This window comes from Bufo bufo, chromosome 4 (assembly GCF_905171765.1).
Source record: "Bufo bufo chromosome 4, aBufBuf1.1, whole genome shotgun sequence".
Classification (NCBI taxonomy): domain Eukaryota; kingdom Metazoa; phylum Chordata; class Amphibia; order Anura; family Bufonidae; genus Bufo; species Bufo bufo.
In genome coordinates, this window is record NC_053392.1 from 88777269 (window position 1) to 88801519 (window position 24251).

At 45.0% G+C, this 24251-nt stretch overlaps 1 long non-coding RNA gene across 1 annotated transcript; it reads right to left on the minus strand.

Annotated features, from left to right (window-relative positions):
• Positions 1 to 2613: 2613 nt before the first annotated feature.
• Positions 2614 to 18808, minus strand: LOC120999954. The gene is made up of 3 exons (XR_005778701.1): positions 18724 to 18808; positions 2953 to 3024; positions 2614 to 2871 (listed from the first exon to the last, which is right to left on the minus strand). It is a non-coding gene; the product is annotated as an uncharacterized LOC120999954 (long non-coding RNA).
• Between the last annotated feature and the right edge of the window lie 5443 nt (positions 18809 to 24251).

Consider the following 24251-nt stretch of genomic DNA (forward strand, 5'->3'; position numbering starts at 1 on the left):
TTAACATAAGTTTTATCAAGTAAAATTAAAAAACAAAAACAAAACTAAAAATATACAAATATATCCTCTTGGTCAAGATGACCTGTTCAGTGAAATGAACGGTTGGTTTCTAGTGCATGGTCAACGATGGGGCAGCAAAAACAAAATATTTAGTCCCAAAGGGCATAAATGATGTGGTCCTTAAAGAGTTAATTACGTTTTGCCAAATTTACGTTTTTGAGCCATTAATTCCTACAGTTCTTGTGTCCATACCAAAGTGAATGACACATCCTTTCACGCTGACCCAAACTGACCTCATAATCAATATCCTGACCTTCAATCTCGCAGCCGGGCGTCCTGACAAGGCAATTTTTAACCGCTCTCTTGTTCGGTGGAGGCGGTCAATACTTAGAACCACAAGTCACTGGAATGATTTCTCGGTCTATAGTGGCAAGTTGGCCCCCGGCATACAGATCAATGTGTTTTTCACACAGACACATTTTCAATAGGTTAAGGTTGGCAAATGTATTCAGTCCTGACAGTAAATCAATAGTAAAGCAAAAGTTCACAGATTTAGGTGAAAGGGGGGAGAATCTCCAGGTATGCAACCGTGCACCCTCTTGTCATCAGAATCTGTGCTGTGAATCTGCCGTTCTCTGAAGATCCTGATGGACCTCTCATATCAGTCTCTGAAGTATTTCCATATTATGAGGAAAACACCTATGTTAAAAAATTTATTAGCAAGAGGGTATCACATCCCCTAGTACCATCCATCTTCTTCCATAGGGAAAAGTTAAAAAAGAAATAGAAGCAAGTACTAAGCTAAATATTCTCTCTCAAGAGCTAAGGAGTGACAACCGTCAACCGTCTTGCTTTCTTGTAATGTTCTTGAGCAGAAGACAGAAGTGCTGGTAGGGGTGGCAATCCGGTGGTCCAAAGCAACATACTCCTATGAGGCCAAACAAAGACAGGGCCTTCATGAGCAACCCAAATCTACAATTGACCCCTTTACTGTTCTAGACTACTGTGTGGTGTAAAACCCCTTCACTCCTAGATCACCATGGAATTTACAGTAAAAATGGGTTGCTCAGTTAGTATTTTTAAGACCTCAAATTCCTTAAAAAAATAATACTTATTTCATTGATCCACAGCTGCTCCCTCTCCAATGTTTTCCGAATACCCCGCCAGTCTCTGTACTTCCTGATTCCCCCTTGACATGGAAATTTGGCCCCCTAAGCCAATTATTGGCCTTGGTGGTGACAATCTAGAGCCAGTCATTGGGTGAGCATTCACATATCTGTTTCAAAAGGGACCAGAAATTACAGAGACTGGCAGGGAACCTTTTTAAAACATTCTGGGTGTCTCGGCCTTTTAAAAAAAAATGGCCAGACAACCCCTGTTAATGCTTTCAATACCATAACCCATTAGGTATTTTGAAATTATGAGGAAACCTGTGAAAAATTGAGATTTTTTATAAAAATGTTCATGTTTCACTTGCTACAGGAAAATAAGAAAAATGGGGCCTCTAAGATCTACAAAACAGGTCCAGAAACCAATAAGGATTTGATGAGAAAGGTGAAAGATTAAAAGGGTTATTCAGGAACACCTATGTTTAAACTGATGCCCACAGCCTGCCCCCACTATTGAAAGAGTCACATACCTGCTTTCCGTTGTTCTGGTCCTGATCACTAGTTTCTGAATGTCCATATTCCAGTCTGTGGCATGTTTACTTCCTCCCTGGCACTGGCATGGTCACTTACTTCGCTGCAGCCAACCCCTGGCTTCAGTGGTGATGTATATCTTGTGACATGTTACCTGCTGAAGACAGTCATTGGCTGCAGCAGGGTAGGTGACCATGCCCATGCCAGGGAAGAAGTAAATAAGCCACAGACTGGAAGATACCATGCGGGGGCCAGCACGCAGGACCAGAGTCGCAGGGAGCAGGTAAGTATGACATTTTCCGTAGAAGAGGGTGGCTGCGTAGATCAGTTAATTCCTGTACAACCCCTTTAAAGCTCAGTCATTTAAGAGTAATTTGAACACTCCATTAGCAGAACACAGAATGGTGGAAATGTATTAATACAGACGCACCGTATAATGTTCAATGTGATACAGATTGATGAATATCCCATTGAATAAACATAGCATCAGACCTGATCTGTCCTAACATGTCTACTGTAGGAAGTCTTTTTGGAAATTATTTTCCAGTTTGGGAACACAAGATGGTGCATCAACCATTGATGAAGATACTTGCATTATTAAAAATGAAGCATAAGCATATTGACCAAAAAGTTGATAGAATGAGTGTAATTCTTAAAGGTGTTGTCTAAATTTGAAAATGGGACAGCTCTTTTTAAGAGATAGCCAGAGAGTTCAGTTTGGTATTGGTGTTCAACCTCGGTTACTTGAATGTAGATAGATCTACAATACCAGAAGCAGGAAAAATAAACAACAGACAACTTTTAATCTAATTCTGAACAACCCCCTTTAAAGAGGTATTAATATCTTATGAAGTGATGGCTTATCACTAGTGTAAGAAATTATTATATATGAATATATATTATATATAATATACCCTCTTACTGGTTCCGATTCTTTAAGTTGGGTGTAATAAATGAGACACAAGAGTGAAATGATCAAATATGTATATTGTACAGTGTGGAAATATTAATATGTCTTTTCTATGGCCCCTCATGTTTTCTCTAGTACTTCTCTGTTCGTCTGTGTTCTCTTCTGTTCTTCTCTGTTCTTCCTCTTGTCTCTCTTCCTCCTTCCTTTGTTTTTTTTTTAACTCTTCTTCTGTTCCCCCCATCTCTCTTGGGTCTCAAATCCTGGCCTTTGGTATCATTAACAGCCAGTTCTACAATCTTTTAGGTTTGTATTTTAAAATACCTGTAGAACACACATGAACGATGAAGGGTAGATTATAACAGGCGAGTCGAAGAATGGAACTGCTGCTTCAGTAACACTGACCTTGAACTATTTCATATCTTTTTCTTCCCAAATTCCTCTTCAGTAGGATAGACCAGAGTAGTAAATCTGTAGCTAAAAAAAAAATCAAGAATTTAGAAATTAGTGATGGCTTGCCTAGCTTTCAGTATGACTTGAGTTTTGTAATAAAACTTCAGGAGTGCCATTCATTTTCGATTAGTTTCATTATTTTCATTAGTGGATTTAGAAGATAGTCTAGACCAGGGGTGTCAAACTCAAATTCATCGGGGGCCGCATCAGCAGTTTGGTCCCCCTCAAAGGGCCGGTCCCGGCCTGACCTGCAAGCGCTGACTGGGGTCACATAGCATTATACTGATTCATGATGCTATGTGACCCTTACAGTTCTGGAACGTGTTGGATAACACTGACATAATGCTGTCAGTGTTATCCAACACATTCCAGAACTGTAAGGGTTACCGTATTTTTCGCCCTATAAGACGCACCGGCCCATAAGACGCACCTAGGTTTTTGAGGAGGAAAATAAGAAAAAAAAAATTTGAACCAAAAGGTGTGCTTTTGGTGGGTTTTGAACTAATTGTGGTCTGTGGGTGGCACTGTTATGGGGGATCTGTGGATGGCACTGTTATGGGGGATCTGTGGATGGCACTGTTATGGGGGATCTGTGGATGGCACTGTTATGGGGGATCTGTGGATGGCACTGTTATGGGGGATCTGTGGGTGACGCACTGTTATGGGGGATCTGTGGGTGACGCACTGGTATGGGGGATCTGTGGGTGACGCACTGGTATGGGGGATCTGTGGGTGACACACTGTTATGGGGGATCTGTGGGTGACACTTATGGGGGATCTGTGGTGACACTTATGGGGGATCTGTGGGTGACACTTATGGGGGATCTGTGGTGACACTTATGGGGGATCTGTGGTGACACTTATGGGGGATCTGTGGGTGACACTTATGGGGGATCTGTGGTGACACTTATGGGGGATCTGTGGTGACACTTATGGGGGATCTGTGGTGACACTTATGGGGGATCTGTGGTGACACTTATGGGGGATCTGTGGTGACACTTATGGGGGATCTGTGGTGACACTTATGGGGGATCTGTGGTGACACTTATGGGGGATCTGAGGTGACACTTATGGGGGATCTGTGGGTGACACTTATGGGGGATCTGTGGGTGACACTTATGGGGGATCTGTGGGTGACACTTATGGGGGATCTGTGGGTGACACTTATGGGGGGGATCTGTGGGTGACACATATATAGCATCTTATGCTATGTGTCATCCACAGATCCCCTCCATAAGTGTCCCTGTAGTGTGAATGACCCCCAATACACGGGCTAGGGGCCGGCATCTGCTTTTATTATGTCAGCGGGGCCCGTGCAGTGACTATTCTACTACACGGGCCCCGCTCACTGTATAATCCTATGTCTAATAGTTAATTGTAATTGTATGTAATCGCATAAGGAGCGCTGGGTATTACGGTACTTACAACTACAAGCGCTCGCCGCTCGGTAGGTAGCAGAGAGGAGGCAGGAGGCAGGCCAGGAGGAGAGGCGCTGGCAGCGTGAGTCATACGTCACGCGCCTGCTTCATTCATAAAGTGGGCGGCGCAGGCGCGTGACGTATGACTCACACTGCCAGCGCCCGTCCTCCCAGCCTGCCTCCTCTCGGCGAGCGCTTGTATCTGTAAGTACCGGTAATACACAGCGCTCCTTATGCGATACACCCGATACAGGAGCCAGGAGGAGCGGGGGCCGCCTGCGGCTACGCGGGCCACATGACGAGGTCTGGCGGGCCGGATTCGGCCCGCGGGCCTTGTGTTTGACACCCGTGGTCTAGACGGTACCAGTGGCGTAGGGATCGCCATAGCAACCATAGCAGTGGCTATGGGGCCCTACGCCACTAGGGGGCCCGTCCGACCGCATTCAAATTTTTTTTTTTTTTTTTTTTTTTTATTAACACACACAGACACTACACACAGGCAGCCAGGAGGTGGCGTAACTACCGGGGAAGCAGCTGCTTCGGGGCCCGACAGTTTATTTTCAAGTTAGTTAAATATCGATGTCTTACTGTTCAGGGCCCCTTCACAGCAGCGGTCTTAATGTTCCCTCGCTAATGTGCTCTAATCTTACTGTATATATACTAAAGTCTCCTGATGTGTCTGGGATTCGAACCCACAACCTCCAATGTATCAGTGTATCAGAGGCAAAGCATTAACCCTCACAGCCATAAAGAAGGCATTGCAACTGACTGAAAAAATTTGACACTTCTACTGTTATAGCTGGCTAAGTGTACATCTATACACATGACAGCTGCCCCAACACACCCAGCACTGCTATATCTCTATATGACAGCTATCCCAGCACACTCAGCTCTGCTATATCTCTATATATGAGCAGCTATGTGTATAGATGTACACTTAGCCAGCTATAACAGTAGAAGTCTCATAATTTTTCAGTCAGCAGCAATGCAGCTGTTATGGTCTTGAGGTTAGGTGCTCTGCCTCTGATACAGAAGGTCGTGGGTTCGAATCCCAGCAGAAACCTTTTCTGAAATACAAGCAGTGACTCCATATATGGACATACAGGGCGGGACACAATACAGGGAGGGACACAGGAAGAGGCTGCATCGCATCGCTGACATGGAGGTAAGTAGAAGTGTTTTTTTTTTTTTAATACCCGACTGTTACTGCCATGGGGGGAGCGGGGGCGGGGGGGGGGCACTTGATACTGGCACATGGGGGGAGGGGGGTTGGCACCTGACCTGATACTGGCACCTTGGGGGGGGGGGGGGGGTTGGCACCTGATACTGGCACATGGGGGGGGGGGGGAGAGAGAGGCACCTGATACTGTGGATGGCACTGTTCAGGGGAGGGGGATCTGTGTATGGCACTATTTAGGGGAGTGTGGATGGCACTGTGGATGGCACTATTTAGGGGAGGGGGATCTGTGGATGGCACTATTTAGGGGAGGGGGGATCTGTTGATGGCACTATTTAGGGGAGGGGGGGATCTGTGGGTGGCACTATTTAGGGGAGGGGGGATCTGTTGATGGCACTATTTAGGGGAGGGGGATCTGTGTATGGCACTATTTAGGGGAGGGGGATCTGTGGATGGCACCATTTAGGGGAGAGGGATCTGTGGATGGCACTATTTAGGGGAGAGGGATCTGTGGATGGCACTGTTTAGGGGAGGGGGATCTGTTAATGGCACTATTTAGGGGAGGGGGATCTGTGGATGGCACTGTTTAGGGGAGGGGGATCTGTGGATGGCACTATTTAGGGGAGGGGGGATCTGTTGATGGCACTATTTAGGGGAGGGGGGTCTGTGTATGGCACTATTTAGGGGAGGGGGAACTGTGGATGGCACTATTTAGGGGAGGGGGGATCTGTGGATGGCACTATTTAGGGGAGGGGGATCTGTGGATGGCACTATTTAGGGGAGGGGGGATCTGTGGATGGCACTATTTAGGGGAGGGGGGATCTGTGGATGGCACTATTTAGGGGAGGGGGGATCTGTGGATGGCACTATTTAGGGGAGAGGGATCTGTGTATGGCACTATTTAGGGGAGGGGGATCTGTGGATGGCACTATTTAGGGGAGGGGGGATCTGTTGATGGCACTATTTAGGGGAGGGGGATCTGTGTATGGCACTATTTAGGGGAGGGGGAACTGTGGATGGCACTATTTAGGGGAGGGGGGATCTGTGGATGGCACTATTTAGGGGAGGGGGATCTGTGGATGGCACTATTTAGGGGAGGGGGGATCTGTGGATGGCACTATTTAGGGGAGGGGGGATCTGTGGATGGCACTATTTAGGGGAGGGGGGATCTGTGGATGGCACTATTTAGGGGAGGGGGGATCTGTGTATGGCACTATTTAGGGGAGGGGGATCTGTTGATGGCACTATTTAGGGGAGGGGGATCTGTGTATGGCACTATTTAGGGGAGGGGGATCTGTGGATGGCACCATTTAGGGGAGGGGGATCTGTGGATGGCACCATTTAGGGGAGAGGGATCTGTGGATGGCACTATTTAGGGGAGAGGGATCTGTGGATGGCACTGTTTAGGGGAGGGGGATCTGTTAATGGCACTATTTAGGGGAGGGGGATCTGTGGATGGCACTGTTTAGGGGAGGGGGATCTGTGGATGGCACTATTTAGGGGAGGGGGGATCTGTTGATGGCACTATTTAGGGGAGGGGGATCTGTGTATGGCACTATTTAGGGGAGGGGGAACTGTGGATGGCACTATTTAGGGGAGGGGGGATCTGTGGATGGCACTATTTAGGGGAGGGGGATCTGTGGATGGCACTATTTAGGGGAGGGGGGATCTGTGGATGGCACTATTTAGGGGAGGGGGGATCTGTGGATGGCACTATTTAGGGGAGGGGGGATCTGTGGATGGCACTATTTAGGGGAGAGGGATCTGTGTATGGCACTATTTAGGGGAGGGGGATCTGTGGATGGCACTATTTAGGGGAGGGGGGATCTGTTGATGGCACTATTTAGGGGAGGGGGATCTGTGTATGGCACTATTTAGGGGAGGGGGAACTGTGGATGGCACTATTTAGGGGAGGGGGGATCTGTGGATGGCACTATTTAGGGGAGGGGGATCTGTGGATGGCACTATTTAGGGGAGGGGGGATCTGTGGATGGCACTATTTAGGGGAGGGGGGATCTGTGGATGGCACTATTTAGGGGAGGGGGGAACTGTGGATGGCACTATTTAGGGGAGGGGGATCTGTGTATGGCACTATTTAGGGGAGGGGGATCTGTGGATGGCACTATTTAGGGGAGGGGGATCTGTGGATGGCACAGAGGGGGGGGGGCCCATAATTTTTTTTTGCTATGGGGCCCATGCATTTCTAGCTACGCCCCTGTCTAGACCTGTGATGGCTAACCTCTGGCACTCCAGCCATGGTAAAACTATGACTCCCAAGATGTACATTTGCTTGGCAGTATCAGAACTCCATACAAATGAATGGAGCATTCTGGGAGTTGTAATTTTACCATAGCTGGAGTTCTGTAATTGGCAAGTTAGCTTAGTTTTTCAGTTTTGTTTACAATATTAAAAAATGTGCACAATTTTATACACAACTCAGAAACAGTATGGCCAGTGCTAAGGGGGCAAGAGATGTACTTACCTTCTGATGTTGGGAGAGAAGCAAGCTTCTGTTGGCTTGGTAGTAGTTCATGATGTCTACTCAGTATATACTGTACATTACATAGGAAGCTGCTGCTTATCATAACCGTGAACAAAGGTTTTCATCTCAAGTGTGGCCGGACTAGAGGGCGCAGCCTGAGAGGAGGCCAGCATGACGAGGTGAGGCGTCGGCGAGACAGGTTAGGGGGGTATTGGTGGTTTTTAAAAGTTGGGGCGGGGAAAAAGAAGGCTTAAATAGGATGGGAGGAGGGAAGAAGGGGCCATTTTGGTAAAAAAAAAAGCGACAGACAAGGAGTTACTTTAAATAGCAGACAGCGCAGCTTACCCAAAAATGGCTGATGTTAAGACTCTAATTAGGCAGCTGCGGGGGAAGGCAGAGGCGCAGGGTTCAGTGTGGCTGCAGGCTCAGCTTCAGAACCTGCTCAGTGAGGAAGAGGTAGGGAACGGGTCCCTGCATCATAAGACGTGCCGGCCATTTTGCATGTTGGATAATGCTAATGGGCAGAGTTTTTTCATGGCGTTTGTCAATGGCGACTTCAAGGGCGTCAGAGCCTCACCATTTTATTCGGTTGGGTAAGGAATTGCGTGCTGACTTGAGAGTTTGGGGTTCTTTTTTGCATCTTACAATGGGCGGTCGTTAATTTTGAGGGAGGCAGTGAATTGTTTTGATTTCGAGCTATTCTCGGATGCGGCAGGTGGGATGGGGTTTGGGGTCTATTGTGGGGGGCAGTGGTGCACAGAAAAATGGCCAGAGGGGTGGTTTTCAAGGGGTTGGGTATGCAATTCAGCCTTGCTCGAGCTTTTTTCGATCCTCGTGTCAGTTTTCCCTCGGGGGGGAATTTCCACTGCTATAATCTGGGGGTACAGGCAATTAATTCACTGTCAGCGTCGTCACCCCAAGTTGTGCAGGTGTTACAACGTTTGGTCCTGGAGTATTTTGGGCTGATTACGTGGGTGGTTGCAGTTCACGTTCCAGGGGTTCAAAATTGTATAGCTGATGCGCTTTCTTGTTTCCAGTGGAAGCGATTTCGGACGCTGGCACCGGAGGCGGAGGAGGTCCCCTTATCCTGTCCAGCCTTTCTGTGGGAGCTGCTGGAGGAACACTAGCAGGGCTGATCCGATCGTCGTTGGCCCTGAAAACGTGGGATGACTATGCTAGGGCTTGGAAAGGTTGGAAGAGTTGGTGTAGCACGTTAGGGGTTGATGTCGACAATGTGGGGGTTGATTTTGAGGCCCCTATGTTGCTTTTTTTTGGGCATTGTAAGGATGAGGGCTGGTCGGTAGCTAAATTGAACAGAGTGGTGGCAGGGTTAGCTTTTGGTTTTCGTTTATGGGGTCTGACAGATGTTACCAGATGTTTTTTAGTGGGTCAGGCTTTGAAGGGTTGGAGATGCCAAAGGGTAGCTGAAGATGTCAGGCGCTCAGTATTTTTTGCCTTGCTGTTAGATTTGGGCAGGCATGTTGAGTCTGTGTGTCGGTCAGCATTTGAGTTTTCTTTGTTTAAGCTTGCGTTTTTGTTGGCTTTATTTGGGGCTTTGCTGTTAGGGGAATTAGCTAGTGGTAGTGTTCATGGAGTGGGTGGTTTATTGTAGAAGGATTTCGATCTCTATCCGGATAGGGTGGAGTTTAGAATTCGTCGGTCAAAGACAGATGTGGGTGGGAAGGGTTTTAGAGTCATCCTCTATGAGGTTCCTGGATTCGCAATGTGCATTGTTTACTTGATTATTGGGAAGTTAGGAAGGGGAGTTTTTCTCCTCTTTTGATTCATGAGGATGGCTCTTCTCTGTCCCGCTTCCAGTTTCTTGCTGTGTTTCGTCAGGTTTTGGCCCGCCTGGGTTTGGATGGGGAAGGTTATACGGGTCATTCCTTTGGCATAGGTGCGGCCACTGAGGCCTCTAGCCGCGGGGTGGGCGATGAGGTTGTAAAGTGGATCGGCCGGTGGGAATCTCTTCGTTTTAGGTCTTACATACGCACACCTCGCCTTTAAGGAGTATGAAGGCATGTTGTTTGCTTATTGTGGACAGTTACCTTTTAAATTGGGCTAATGGGGTGGGTTCCCCTTTTTTGTTTTTCTTCTTTTCTTTGTAGATCAGCGACCGGCTTTAGTCTGGATATTGGGCCATTCGGAGCTTTGCGAGCAGTGGTGAGGCAGGATGGGTGCCAGCTAGGGATCCGATGGCTAGGAAAGAGAGGTATGGTGTGGAGCAGTGTGTTACCGGAGATTCGCAGGTTTGTGCGTTTAGATAGACCCTCTGATGTGTTGGCCTTACATGTGGGGGGAATTAATTAGAGACATAAAATTTGATTTGTTGCGGATCTGGGCATTATTCCCTGGATTAGTTACCGTGTGGTCTGATGTGGCTTACAGGCACGTGTGGCGGGGGGCACGGTCAGCAGATCAGTTGAATAAGCTAGGATAGAGGTGAATCGGGTGGTGGGAAGGTTTATATCACGAAATGGGGCTGTTGCAGTAAGACATGCCAACTTAGAGCATGGGTCAGGAGCTTTCTGGCGTAGCGATGGGGTTCACCTTAAAGCAATTGGAATTGATCTATGGTGTCTTGGCCTGCAAGGGGGCATAGAAGCGACGTTGGGGATGTGAAGGGACATGCAGGCATAAGGGCTCAAGCCTGTGCATTCTTGGCGGCGGGAGGTCCTCGGAGTTGGTGGACTATCAGTTTCTGGAGGATGGGAGGGCTCCATGGTTGGGGCTGGACTCCCATAGTTGTATTTTCGGGGCAGGTTTTTAGGTCCATCAGTGATGCATCCGATCTGGCGCTCATCGTCTGGGGGCAAGATGGAGTACCCAGTGGAGGAGTGTTTTATAAAAACAGTTGGGGTTTTGAGGTCTAAAGATGCGCCAAATGTCTCACAGTGGCTTATGCAGGATGATAAATTTTGTGCATGGATAGGCACTTTTATCTAACTGTATCCCAATTATTTGATGGCACAGGCCTCCAAAAATTTTACACATTTCCATGAGGTCTGTGCACCAAACATTCAAATGTATGCCAGATGTGAGCTGGTGTAGGTTTGAACTTTCATTTATTCCAGTTTCTGGTGAAAATACTGCAAGCTTTGGTAGAAAGAGCCTCCTCCTTCGCCGCAAAGTTGAATCTCCTTGTGGTTCGTGGTAGCAAATCAATTTGCCCTGAATGATGGTAAAAATTTAAAATATCATACTTACCTCCTCCATTTGAATGTGAAGAGCCAGCTGCCTCCATCTTGATTAAAGATCTTGCACAAAATCCCGTGCGTGGTGACGTATAGCAAAGGGGATTTGCGGCTTAATGTGCTCACACCACTTTTCCAAGGTGGTAAAAAGGGGTCATAGCATGGGAGGGGAAGAGGGGCAGACCGTCAGAAGAAAACAAAAACAAAAAAAAAGGATCCTGTTAAAAAAGGGATCCTTTTTTCCATCTAAAAATATGGATCTCAGATGGAAATGGCTGAATGGTTGGCAAATCCCAACTGATGCAACAGGATCTGTATTTTTTTTTACAGGATCCAGTTTTTTTTTCTCTTCTCCTGATGGATCAGAAGAAATGGTGATGTGAACTCGCACTTAGGCGCATCAAGCGCCAGCGCAGGGTCATTAAGGCTCTTAATAAATTACCCCAAAAATGTCTAGCCATACACCACATCTATCATCCAGCCTGAGCCTCTGTGATAAATCTGGTGCAGATCTAGACAACCTGGGGGAGATTTACCAAAACTGGTGTAAAGGAAACCTGGTTTAGTTGCCCATAGCAACCAATCAGATTCCACTTTTCATTTCACAAATGTGCTCTGAAAAATTAAAGCTGGAATCGGATTGGTTGCTGTGGGCAACTAAGCCAATTCTACTTTACACCAGTTTTGGTAAATCTCCCCAATGTATAATGCTCTGGAAGATGCCTCAGATTTAACTCTGTAGGCAACCATCATGTCTGTGAAATAATGTAGCAACCTTGGTTGATAATCTCCCCAAAAACACTGCAGCTCCCATTCTCCAAGTCGAAATAACTGATAACAGGGGACAATAGGCTGCACAATACATGGCTATTCTATAGACTTCAGGTTTAGTGTCCCTTTGAGGCCTCACACCAGGTTCAAATAACATACTTTAAGGTGCTGGTTAAGGTAAAAATATTTTTTTCTAAATCTAGTTCTTCATCTTCACATCCGACCATGTGAAAGGGAACTATTTTAGAAAGTCTTCTGAGGTTTCCTCTCCAGCTGTCTGCATTTCTTTTTCCTTTCTGAGAAATGATGTTAAAAAGTACACCGGTCTGCTCACTCAATCAAGGCTTTTATCAGAAAGTCAGAATTTTCTTTCTAATTCTTTGCTATTAGAAATATCTAGAAATTGTTCACCAGTATGAAGATCTCTGTTACTGGTTTGGTTAAGCTGCCCCTTTCCTATGTATCGTCTAAAACCTGCGGCTCTCAGCTGTTGCAGCCTTACATCTATTAGGGCATGCTGGGAGTTGTAGTTCTGCAACAGCTGGTGGGCCGCAGCTTCAGCACCCCTGGTCTAAAGCATATATTTAAGGGTATATTCACATGAACATATGTATTTTGTGGTCAGTAAAACCCGGATCCGCAAAATACAGATAACGTCACTGACATGTGCTTTCTGCATCGGTATTTCGGTAAAATATAGAACATGCCCTGTTCTTGCCCGCAAATGCAGACCACAAACCCATTTACGTCAATAGGTCTGCAAAAAAAAAAGGATGCAACATGGACCTAAAATAGATACAGTCGTGTGAATGTCCCCAAAGGGTGCCTTCACATGGGGCAGATTGATCTGCCAACATTTTTTTTACATATAATACCCCCAGTATTGCCCTTTTCACATATATTGCCCCCCAGTAGTTTCCTATTTACATATAATGCTGCCCAGTAGTGGTCTTTTCACATAAAATTCCCCTTGGGCAGTGTTTTTGAGAAAGACAAAGGCATTAGAAAATGTAATGAAAAATGCCGCATTTTGTTTTTTAAAACACACTCTAAAATTTCTTAATTCAGTCCTTGAGAAATGACTATGACTATGGCTAACAAACTTAAAAACCATTTAATGGTTAGATCTGAAATTTCAGGTCCATTGGTATCTAATGACTGGGCCAGTGACTGCCAAAAAGGTGTCCAGCTTGAGGATAATATAACACACACTTTTTTGCAATTTTTGATTCAATCTTCAGTCAAAGCCAGAAGTGGATCCAGCAGAAGACAACATATAAGTCCTTTCTATATATTTCCATTCCTTTCCAACCCACTTCTGCCTGGCTAAAAAAAAACTCCAAAAAAAAAATTAAAATACGGCATCAGAAAGCTGTGTGTGACACCATCCTTAAAGCCTTTCTCCACTTAGCTTCTCTAACAATATAAAAATATCTAAATACCAGCAATCTGAGATATTAAAAGGTTTTTTGACGAAGTCTTCATACTGCATACAGTTGGACTTTCCGATGCTTTTTACACCAATTACATCTTTTTTGGAACAGTTGTGATCATAATTATACCTTGAAAAGTCTCAGGCCATTTCTCCAATCAAAACCTAGAATCTCTAAAGTCACCTCAAATATTATTTCTTTTGCCATCTCACGCTCACAATGATCCTGGAAGAGACACTATGAGGACATGTTTTGGTTAGGTCCTCACCCTAGTGAGAGATGTGTTAGGTAGCATGGCCTGCAAACAATAGTGCAGTTTACGATTGTTACAAATACACAATTGTTGATGACCATGAATAAATTATAGCTTTATTTTAAAGTACAACTTTAGTCACCAGTCTATAAAAAAACTGGAAAAAACACAAACAAGGACAAGCAAACTGTCCAAGGTATGGAAGATCTCAGCTATGGAGAAAAGTTGTCAAAACTAAATTGATCCTAGATCATACAGGGAAATTTGCCTGGTGGCCCGATGCCTAGGAGGGCCACCCAAGCCCTCCTCACGGCCGCCAGCCGGCTTCATAATGAACTGATTCTCTCTTATGCACCTGACCAGCAGCTGCAGGTGCCCTCCTGAATTCAACTGTATTGACACCACAATAAGTACAGCTCTGGACATTGTTGCCCCCCTCACACAGAACAAAACCCGAAAAATAAACAGACAACCCTGGCACACCAACCTGACCAAAAAACTCAGACAAGCTTCCAGGGCTGCTAAGCGGCGATGGAAGAAATCCCATTCTAAAGATCAATTCACCGCATACAAGCAATCACTCCTCATATTCAAATCCTCACTCGCTGATGCAAAACAGGCCTTCTTCTCATCTCTCATATCTTCCCTGGCCCACAGCCCTAAACAACTTTTTAATACTTTTAACTCTCTTCTCCGTCCCCCAGCGGCCCCACCCTCTCCTCTCATCTCAGCTGAGGACTTTGCCAAATACGTCAAATAAAAGATAGTCAACATCAGAGAAAGCTTTAGTACACAGTCCCCACAGACCCTCTACACAACTGCTTGGTCCTCTTCTCCCAAAACCCGCTTCTCCACAATTACAGAAGAAAAACTCTCCACTCTTCTCTCCAGATCACATCTCACCACCTGTGCACTTGACCCAATCCCATCCCACCTCATCCCTAACCTCACCACAGTGTTTATCCCAGCCCTAACTCATCTCTTCAACCTATCACTAACCTCTGGTGTCTTCCCCTCTGCTTTTAAACATGCTACCATTACACCCATCCTCAAAAAGCCTTCACTTGACCCATCTTCTTTGTCCAGTTATCGCCCCATATCACTTCTTCCATATGCCTCAAAGCTACTTGAACGACATGTCCATTCGGAACTGTCCTCTCACCTCTCCTCCTGCTCCCTCTTTGACCGACTACAATCTGGCTTCCGACCCCACCACTTGACTGAGACTGCCCTTATCAAAGTCACCAATGACCTATTAACAGCCAAAACCAAAAAACACTACTCTGTCCACCTTCTCCTTGACCTGTCCTCTGCCTTCGACACTGTCGACCACTCCCTTCTGTTGCAATCTCTCTCATCTCTTGGCATCACTGACCTGGCGCTTTCCTGGATCACATTATACTCACAGACTGGACGTTTAATGTCTCCCACTCTCGCACCACCTCCTCTTTCATTCCCTCTCTGTTGGTGTCCCGCAAGTATCTGTCCTAGGACCCCTGCTCTGTCCTAGAATCCCACAATGTCTATCTTCTATATCATCCTTCTTCTCCTCTCGCTTTCTAAAACTTAACATGGAAAAAACAGAATTCATCATCTTTCCCCCATCTTGCTCAACCCCCCCAACAGACCTATCTATCACGATCAATGGCTGCACACTCTCCCCAGTCAACCAAGTCCGCTGCCTCGGAGTGACCTTGGATTCTGCCCTCTCCTTCCGATCGCACATCCAAGCCCTTTCCACCACCTGCCGCCTCCAACTTAAAAACATCTCCCGCATCCGCGCTTTCCTTAAACTTTTAATCTGCAAAAATGCTTTTACATGGCCTCATCATCTCCCGCCTAGACTACTGCAACATTCTACTCTGCGGCCTTCCATCTAGCACTCTCGCACCCCTCCAATCTATCCTCAACTCTGTTGCCCGACTAATCCACCTCTTACCCTGTTACTCTTTTGCCTCTCCCATCTGCCAATCCCTTCACTGGCTCCCCATTGCCCAGCAAATTAACTTCAAAATACTAACAAATACATACAAGGCCGTCCACAACCTGTCTCCTCCCTACATCTCTGAGCTACTTTCCCGATACATCCCCACACGCAATCTACGATCCTCACAAGACCTCCTTCTCTCCTCTCCTCTTATCACCTCTTCCCACAATCGCCTCCAAGATTTTTCCCATGCATCCCCCACACTCTGGAACTCGCTACCCCAACATATCAGACTCTCACCTACAGTGGAATCCTTCAAAAGAAACCTAAAAACCCACCTCTTCAGACAAGCCTACAACCAGTGACCCTGCTGCCTCTATACCGCCATGACCAACTTCACCCTCTCCTACTGTGTCCTTCTCCCATACCATGTAGATTGTAAGCCCTCACGGGCAGGGCCCTCTCTCCTTCTGTACCAGTTTGTAACTTGTCTTGTTTATGCTTAGTGCAATTGTCTGTATTATGTATGTTTACCCCTTTTCATATGTACAGCGCTATGGAATGAATGGCTCTTTAATAATAAATAATAATAATAATTGACTTCCTCACGACACCGATACAGTCGAATACTGTGGTGCAGGTGGCAGTATTTTGTGCTGCACGGTGGTATTTGGTTCAGCTGGGGTGGTATATTGCTCTGTACTACGGCATTGCTGGCTCTGCCTACTTCTGTTGTCCTTGCCTAATTATGTTGCCCCGTCTTGTGTCAATTTGGACTCACCTGCAACATGGGGCCACTTTTACCTTTTTTCCAAGGCCACTTTTAGTTTCCAGTCCGCCCATGGCTGAAGGGGTGACATAATACTGTAAATACAGTAAATGATAAATTATTCTTTTTTGCCCTCCTTTCCCGACCTATGGCGTGTATACTCATCATGGAGCACTGCTACTTAGCGCTCCATGACGAGAATACAGGTCATGGCATTAAACTGTCACCATGTCTGCAGACATGGTGACAGCGCTGAGACCCCGGCTGTTACACACAGCCAGGCACCTTGGGTCAATGCCGAGGGGGGTCCTGTGACCCCCCCGTATCGGCGATCGCTGCAAACCGCAGGTCAATTCAGACCTGCGGTTTGCAGCGCTTTCTGCAGTTTCTGATCCCCGCGGTCGCTGACCGTGGGGATCAGAAACTTTAAAATTCTGAAAATAAAGATTGGTGGGTGGTGCAGGCGGTGCGGGCGGTGCGGGAGGCGGGCGGTGCGGCAGGCGGATCGCGATCCCCCGCCCGCCTCCTCTTGACACTCTGCTATAAACGACTGACATCTGTGCTGTGATGTCAGCCGTTTAACCCTTTCCTTACCGCGGTCCGTACGGACCGCTCTATGGAAGAGGTTAACAGTCAGGGAGCTCCCTCCCTCTCCCATCGGGGGGCTGCTGTGCCCTTGCAGCCACCCGACAGGAAGAGATCACAGAGGGAGGGCCCCCCCCTCCTTCCCCATCACCCGCTGCTCTGTTCTGGCAGCGGGTGATGGTTACCATGGCAACAGGCGTCCTGTTGCCGTGGTAGTGGCAAGTGTGAACTGACTTCTGCTAAAGGCAGAAGTCTGTTCACACTAAGTGTAAAGTAAAAAATACAGTACAGTACACTATATAGTGTATTGTACTGTATTATGCAGACATAAAACCCACTGGATCTTCAAGAACCATGTGGGTCTGGGTCAAAAAAATGTAAAAAAAAGTGAAAAAAAGTAAAGATAAAAAAAAACATTTATCACTGAATAAAAATTTAATACAATACACATATTAGGTATCGCCGTGTCCGTAACGACCTGATCTATAACACGGCTATGTTACTTTCCCCGCACGGTGAACGCCATATAAAGGAAAAAATAAAAACTATTAGGAAATTGAAATGTTGCCCACCTTACTTCCCAAAAAAGGTAATAAAAGTGATCAAAAAAGTCGCATGTACGCCAAAATAGTACCGATCAAACCGTCACCTCATCCCGCAAAAAATGAGCCCCTACATGAGACAATGGCCCAAAAAATTTAAAAAACTATGGGTCTCAGACTATGGAGACACTAAAACATGATTTTTTTTTGTTTCAAAAATTATATTATTGTGTAAAACCTAAATAAAATAAAAAAAAGTATATATATTAGGTATCGCCGCATCCGTAAGAACCTGCTCTATTAAAATAGCACATGATCTAACCTGTCAGATGAACGTTGTAAATAATAAAAAATTAACAGCTATTTTTTGGCAAATTCTCCATTTTAATCTATTTTTTCCCATAACAAAGCAAGGGTTAACAGCCAAACAAAACTTAATATTTATTGCCCTGATACTGTAGTTTATAGAATTTCCCCATATGTGCTCGTAAACTGCTGTATGGCGACACGGCAGGGCGCAGAAGGAAAGGAGCGCCATATGGTTTTTGGAAGGCAGTTTTTGCTGGACTGGTTTTTTGACACCATGTCCCATTTGAAGCCCCCCCTGATGCACCCCTAGAGTAGGGTTTTGGAAATGTTCTGAAAAATTTCAAGATTTGCTTCTAAACTTCTAAGCCTTGTAACGTCCCCAATAAAATAAAATGTCATTCCCAAAATGATCCAAACAAGAAGTAGACATATGGAGAATGTAAAGTAATAACTATTTTTGGAGGTATTACTATGTATTATAGAAGTAGAGAAAATGAAACTTGGAAACTTGCAAATTTTTCAAAATTATTGGTAAATTTGGTATTTTTTTTATAAATAAAAATGAATTTTTGGACTCCATTTTACCAGTGTCATGAAGTACAATATGTGATGAAAAAACTATCTCAGAACGACCTGGATAAGTAAAAGCGTTTTAAAGTTATTCATACATAAAGTGACACTGGTCAGATTTGCAAAAAATAGCCTGGTCCTTAAGGTGAAAAATGGCTTGGTTCTGAAAGGGTTAAAGGACATACAATTTCAGCTCAAAATTTATATAGTAAGTAAACTATGTAATTATGTAACAGTGTGAACAGGACTTTAGTCACAAAGTCACTCAGGCTTCATAGAAATATAGCCCCTACCTTTGGCTTCCTTCTCATGTTCCCGTCTCCTCACTGCATGGCAATTTCTTTTAGCTTTTCTATGTAGTTCATAACCTATGGCCACCTAAAAATGAAAAGAAGTAAATTTGCTTAAGATATTAGATTTAGATCACGCAGAGTAAATAATTTCAATAATTGGTCAATTGGCAATTTTATTTTTAATGAGAACTATGGAACGAGATATAACATAAGCCCACAGTTTAGGAATATACTTTGCCCTTATTGTGCCTTACAGAGGTTGTATATGTAAGTAGCTACGATAGCTTGTTTGACCGGTTCTGACATACAGTATCTAATGCCCAGTACTATATAGAATTCAGAGTATAACATGTGTGGTGGGCTATTTGTGTCATTAGTTAACAGACCTCTTCATTAACCTCCTTCATCTTTCCCCTTGTATATACTGAAACAATACTTGCAGCCTAACCTATTTCTACGGTCCCAGAGTACCAAGAAGGCCTAGGGCCTACAAATCGTACCTGATGCCCAGAGGCAGCCTTGGGAAATCGGAGTGATTTGGTGATGCTCAGTGTGTTCCACTCTTTTCATCCCTGTTTAACAAGACTGATCAATTGCACAGATATTTGGGTCGGAGCCAAGTGAACCTTCTACTTGACAGCCAATAAAATTAAAGTCTTGTGTGGGTTTTAATAAAGTGTTTGCTGGCGACTTTCCAGTGTTGCATCATCTTTCCGTTATGGGAGGGCAATGGAATTATGGGAATTGGATTTTAATTATTCTTTGCTAGCAGTGTGAAAGAAGTGCTGTGACTTTAATGAGGCTTTCCCAGAGTTGGACATTTAGGGGAACATTTATTAAGACCGGCGTTTTAGACGCCGGTCTTAATAAAGGCCCATAGCTGGCGGAGGATCTGCCGAAGTTATGAAGAGTTGCCGGCATCTCCATAACGTCCGCGCATCCCGCGCCAGTTCTAAATGTAAGACGGCATCCTTGCTGTCTTACATATAGACCATTTTCTACTACTAAAACAGGCTTAGAAAATGATGAATTGAGACAGGCCTGTCCGCCCATCCTCGCCCACCCCACACCCACAATTTTAGACCTGGCGTGAGCAGGGCGAAGTCGCAGATAACGGTGCAACTAACCGTTGCGCTGCCATCGGCGCCTGAAATACGCCTAATTTAGGCGTATTTAAGATTAGTAAATCACCCCCTTATTGCATTATCTACAGGATTGGAGATAAGTGTCTAATTGCTGGGAGTCTGACCTCTGGGACCTGAACTGATCATGAGGCTTCTCTAACCCCTGTTTGAATGTTGTGGCGCTAGACCATGCGCTTTGCTGCTCCAGTCAAAGTTTATGGGACTGATGAAGATAGCTGTGAGCTGTACATGGCTATCTCCCAGTCCCATGCTCGACTGCAGAACCTCATTCTTGTGATAGGTGGGGGTCAAAGCGGTGATCTGGGAAAAGTGCCAGATAGTGGGGTATAAACAGGATGGACCATTGAGTGTTAAAGAACTGAACCTGGAAAATGTACAGTATATTGCTATGATTGTTAGAAAATAAAATGTCTTTCCTTTTCTGTATAAATTGCGGTTTTAGTGGTGTTTTTTTGCACCTGCGGGTTCTGGTGCTTTTTATTGCTATAAAATGCCAACTTCAAGTGATAACTGAAAGTCTGTGGGAAATATGAAACGCAGGATACACAAGTGTTCTTTTGCTAATGGCATTTTTGTTTATTCAGTGTCTTTTTTGGGGTTTCGTTTCTTGGTTTAAAAAAATGCAGAATGCTGAAGCTTTTGATGGCTTTTTTCTTTCTTGCGTTTTGGCATCTCATTTTTCTATAGGGCTCCCATAGTCATTAGGAAAAAAGCACTGCAACCACCCCTATACAATTGCATGAAGTATGGAATGTTTGGTAGGGACTCTTACCATTTGCTATCTTGGGCCTTAATCACCCAAACATTTTAAGCAATATTTGGCATGTTTTGGTCAAATAGTTTAAACTTTTTGCTTAAAGGGATTCTGTCACTTCAGCAAATAGCCTTTATTAGGTAGCGAAAGTATTTATTTTGCTTCCTTCGATGGCTGGATTAATTTTTCCATCACATTATACACTGTTCATTTCCATAGTTATGACCACCCTGCAATCCAGCAGTGGTGGTCGTTCTTACACACTATAGGAAAAAACACCAGCCTTTGTGCGCTCCCGCGGTCTCAGACATCAAAGAGGCCAGCCCTTTTTCCTATAGTGTGCAAGCACGACCACCACTGATGGATTGTAGGGTGGTCATAACTATGGAAATGAGCAGTGTATAATGTGATGGAAAAATGAATCCAGCCAGCAAAGGAGGCAATATGGATAATAACAATACATTAGTAAGGTAATTTCACACTAGCGTTTCTATTTTCCGGTATTGAGATCCGTCATAGGGTCTCAATATCCTAAAAAACGCTTCAGTTTTGTCCCCATTCATTGTCAATGGGGACAAAATGTAACTCAACAGAACGGAGTGCTCCAAAATGCATTACGTTCTGTTTGGTTGCGTTCTCATACCGAAGAGCAAACTGCGGTTTTCTTTCCATCGTGGGATGTGGAGCAAAACGCTGACACAATCGAAAATGTATCCGTCCCCCATTGACTTTCAATGGAGTTTATGACGGATCCGTCTTGGATCCAGTAAAAACGCGAGTGTGAAAGTAGCCTAAGTGCCTGGAATTAACTTTTTCTCCATAATAAATGCCACTTACTGAAGTGACACAAGCCCTTTAAGCGATTTTGGTATTTACTTTTTTACCACTTTGCGATAAAATACAAGTCAATTTTTAACATATTGCTCTTTTGTGTGAACTGTAACTTAAAATTGCATATATTTAATCACAATGAAACACCTAAAATAGAAAACATTTTTAATCCCATTTAGTCTGACCTACAGTAGCATGCATTAGTTAGGGTTCCTGCATCAGGGACAAGGACTAGTTAAGATAATTATTCTTGTTACTACTAGGATTTACTTGTCTACATTTATTTATTTATGTATTTATTTGTTTAACTTTTACTTTATTTTTTATGACGTTTTCCCCAAAACAGCAGAAAATATTTTTGGGGGAATTATTTTATCATTTGTTTATTTTCCCCTACATCAACGGCAAAGGAAACAGTTAAAGGGGTTATCTAGGAACAGATACTGATGACTTATCCCCAGGATAGGCCATCAATATCAGATCTGCAGGTATCTGACACCTGGGACCCCCCCAGATCAGCTGTTATGAAAAGGCCGGGCTCTCTGTAAGTGCTGCGGCCTCTTCCTGGGCCAGCGACTTTACCGTACATTGATCAAAAGGCCTAGTTGCAGCTCAGCTCCATTCAAGTCAATAGGGCTAAGCTGCAATACCAAGCACTGCCACTATACAATGTACAACGCTCTGCTTGGAAAGATGCCAGGAGCCCGCAGCGCTCACTAGTACGGAGTACGGTGGCTCCCTGAGACAACTGATTGGCGGAGGTGCCCCCGCCGACGTTAAAATGATGACCTTTCCTTGGATAGGTCAGCATTATCTTTTCCAGGATAACCCCTTTTAAAGTCTAAATAGACCCAGCATATTGGTCAGATGACCAATCTCCCAGTGACTATGTGATTGCAAATGTCCTGTTACCTCCGTTGCATACACAGCGCTCGTTTAAGCATTTCATATGTTGCAGTCATAAAGGCAGAAATAGGATCTGTCTCCTCATGTAGGTTCCTGACTGTGTCTATTAGCCAAGCTCCTGTACCTACAGCTGCATGATCTTCTATGGTCATTATTCTAGGGCATGGTAAAAATTCTGTTTTTATGGAATAAGCTCACTCAATGACAGCCGTTAAAAAGTTGTATAGGTGGTCCATGGGTTGTACATATGTTCCCCTAAAATAGATCCACCTTTGCATATTATTTTCCCATGGACAATTTCCAGTCTCCATGCCCAGCTGGTACCTCCCTCTAGTACCAACCGTAAGCTCCATCTGAGGCATCTCACTCACCAGGCCAAAACCTTACTCTGTACTGATGAGGGGCAAACCCCCCATAACTGCTGTCTGAGGATAGATATACTTCTTGCCCAAATACTCTTGTGATCTAAAGCTTGATAAAAATTCGGACATGGAGTCATAGAGAGTCAGTTTGAGAAGTTGGCAGTAGTGAGATGGTTCTTTTTCTTTATGAGATGTCTCTTTCCATATTATTTTCCCATGGAGCATTGTCACTTAGGGGGTCATTTATTTATTAAGTCCAGTGTTTTAGACGCCGGTCTTAATATCCCCTATAGCTGACAGTGGACCCAGCCTCTACATAACTTTGACGGATCCACCTCCGTTTCTAAATGTAAGACAGCTTCCGAACTGTTTTACATTTAGACCATTTTCTACACCTAAACCAGGCATAGAAAATGATGAATGAGACGGGCCTACCAACTCGTCCCCTTCCCCGCCCACGCCATGCCCACTTTTTTAGACCTGGCGTGAGTGGGGAAACGTCGCAGATTGTGGTGCAAAGGACTGTGCCAGAAATACGCAATCTGTGCCAGAAATACGCCTAATATAGGCATATTTCTGGTTAGTAAATGACCTCCTTAGTCTCTGTACACAACTGGTCTCCATAAGAATAGACAGTACCTCACCCCCCACCAAGACCCAAAATTAGAAAAATCCATAAATGTATCTAGTCACAATTGGCAAGATCAGCAAATCTGGTTAGTTCTGTGGAGGTGTAGGGATGGATAATAGATGACTCAGGGGTGGACTGGCGAACTTAAAGTGGCCCTGGGAAAAAAACTAAAAGTGGCCTCATTTTGTAGGCAGGTCCAAATTAATAGATAGCGGGATTACACATGTAGGCGGGGCCAACAATACCATAGTACAAAATACCGGCCCAGCAGAACCAAACACCACAGTGCAGCACAATATACTGCCCCAAAAGCTGGCCCTCTGTGGTGGCCTTCAATCGCTTCCATCTTCTGTGCTCCTCCTCCAGTTGTCTATGGAGTAAGGGGCTTAGGAGGTGAGGTGTGGGGCGCAGCAGTTGAATTCAGGAGGACATGTATAGTCGCTGGCCAGGTACATGGGCACCTGATTCTCATAGCATTAATTACTGCTAAGTGCTCATTATGTACCCGGCCAGCGAGAGGAGAGGAGGGCGTGGTCGGCCCGCCAGGAAATTTCCCTGTAGGGTCTATGGCCAATCCGCCCCTGGGATCACTGGATAAAGAGGAAGATTCTTGTATTTTAGATTTTGGAAGACAGACACTTTTTTAATAACTGAAAGAAAGAAGACGACTCTCCTAGAAGGAAATGTATGTTGTGATGCATGTTCTGTTTCCGCGTACTGTAGCTATTATTAGTTGCAGTGAAGGATGTATTTTTGGGGTTACTATTTTTAGAATCACTGATGCTTTTTCTCGCTGAACTGCTCCCTTCCTGCACCTTGTTCAGGCCTGACATCACATCAGCGGTTTTACAGAAGGTACACATCAAAGTGCCATCGAACATGTTTCAGATAACACGCTG